The 2,375-nt window shown below is 38.5% G+C and overlaps 1 protein-coding gene across 7 annotated transcripts in view; it reads left to right on the plus strand.

The window, feature by feature from the left end:
- Positions 1-2,375, plus strand: part of CNOT2 (CCR4-NOT transcription complex subunit 2) — a 119,116-nt gene that overhangs the window by 49,792 nt on the left and 66,949 nt on the right. The window lies entirely within an intron of this gene.

Below are 2,375 nucleotides of genomic sequence, written 5' to 3' on the forward strand. Positions count from 1 at the left end.
TGTGTGTGTGTGTGTGTGTGTGAGAGAGAGAGAGAGAGAGAGAGAGAGAATTAGCAAAGAAGGCAGCTGGGAAGGCAGGCCAGCACCCCTGACATTTTCTGCTGGTCTGTCTCGCACTGTAAATGGGATCTAAAGTCACAAAGTTATTTTCTTAAGGCATGATTTTTAGAAATTATTTTGTAGGAATGTAGCCCTAGGTTATTAGTACCTTTTGAAGTCCGCTCTTCTCAGAAAGCATTTAAAAATAGTTTTTTTTTAGTTCTCTCACATCTGTTTCATGTAATTCATTTCATGTGATTGGTAGATTGTTTTACGTGTAACATTTTATTCAAAATTAAACCTAGGGAAGACAGCCTTATTGTAACCTACAATTGGTAGTGTTTTTTCAGTTGAAAATATGTGAAGCTTATAGATTTATATATCAAGTATTTGGCATTCATTTCAGGTCTCAAAACAGGTCTTCACAGTATAGAATTCCTAGCAGTTTCGCTTTCATTTTTTTCTCTTAAGTTATATAAATTTTTAATTTATTGAGAACCTTATAGAAATATATATCCCACAACAATGTAAACCATAGATCCCATTTTTTCTAAAGATATATATTCATTTTTCATTTTTTCTTCTCTTTATTAGACCCAGACTTTCCCACCCCACTTTTAAGGATTGCTTTAAATATTTACCCTCATTAGACTATTTCTTTTATCCTTGGAGGATTTGTTTGGTATCTTCAACTTAGAGGTTTTCTACTGTATTTTATAATTTTACATCCTAATTATTACTGTATTGCTAGAGGGTGTGTGTGCTTGCTAGAAAGAAAGAGGAAAAAGCAACCCCCCATCGAGAATGACCATGCCATCCTTCTCCCCTTTATTTCTCTCCTTTTGGGATTTTGGGCATGCATAGACACTCCTGGTGTATTTCTCTGCCACCGGGTCCAAGACTTAACCTACACAGTCAGCCATGTGAGATCTGGCTGCCTTAACTACCAGACTGTGGAGCCAGCCCCCTAATTTTTATAATTTTAAAAATGATTTTTTAAAGTATACAATTTTTTTTTTTTTTTAGAGAGATTTTCACTGTAGGGCGCGTGCGCTCGCCAGACAGAGAGAGACATAGAGACAGAAAGCGAGAAATCACCCCCCAGGGGGGATGGTCATGCCGCAATCCCTTCTCCTCCATTCTCCTCTCGGGATCTTGGGCACGCACGCACACGTGCCCGGCGTGAGTTTTAAGCCACCGGGTCCGGGACACGAACCGCGGTCGACTACGTGGGAGTCCAGCGACATAGCCATTACGCTAACTGCTGGTTCCCTAAAGTATAAAAATTTGAAGATAAAGTAGTTAGAATAATTTAAATGGTGATGTGTGAATTCTCAGCTCTTCCCCATTTTGTTTATAAGGGACACTAATAGCAGTTGGTGCTTTAGGTGGTATATGATTGTACACTTTTTTCTCTGGATTAATATTTTTGATTAGTGTTTTGATTTTAAGATGAATCTCTTACCTCACATTTGAAGCTGTACAAGGCATTAATTGCTTCAGTAATTTTAAGATTTTGGAAAACTACAAAATTTGTTTAAGTTGAAGCATGTATTACATATTCTTTCTAGATCAAAATCAAACTGATAGAGGCATTTACAGATTTGGGTAATACACATTAAGGGATGATGTACAGAGGTTTTGGGAGTGTTATCTGAGTAAAGTAGTGTCATTTACCAGATTTCAGTAAATAGTTTCTGAAATAGTTAAGAGTGACATGTTTCTGTTTTTTTTTTTTTTTTTTCCCTCTCTCTCTCTCTCTCTCCCCCATACATGCACACACACAAGCTCTCTCCATCTTTTTCTCAGCTGTGGGCCCCCTGTTATTTTAAAGAGACCTCCAAAAGCCTACAGATGTTTACACAGTATTTCCGTAATCCTTGGAAAAGACTTTGTGCCAGGATATTAACCCACTCTCCAAAATAATGACCATGGAAATATTTATTAAGACGCCTAGTTTTGGGACCAGCTGATGGTTTAATGGTTACGTTGCTGGACTCCATGTAGTGGACTGCAGTTCAAGTCCTGAGCCCAGTGGCTTAAAACACATCAAGTGCATGTATGCCCAAAATCCCAATAGGAGAGTAGAGGAGAAGGGATTACAGCGTGGCCATCCCCCTGGGGTGTGTGTGTATGTGTGTGTGTGTGTGTGTGTGTGTGTGTGTGTGTGTGTGTGATTTCTTGCTTTCTCTCTCCCCAGCAAGTGCACATGCTCTATAGCAAAAATCTCTCAAACAAACAAACAAAACCAGCTTTCTGTCACAGCGCATTTCTTTTTCTTTCTTCCTTTTTTTTTTTTTTTGGCGAAGCTTTTTTTTAAGCGACAAGAGCGCTTT

The sequence above is a fragment of the Tupaia chinensis genome, unplaced genomic scaffold, assembly GCF_000334495.1.
Source record: "Tupaia chinensis unplaced genomic scaffold, TupChi_1.0 Scaffold000168_1, whole genome shotgun sequence".
Lineage (NCBI taxonomy): Eukaryota > Metazoa > Chordata > Mammalia > Scandentia > Tupaiidae > Tupaia > Tupaia belangeri.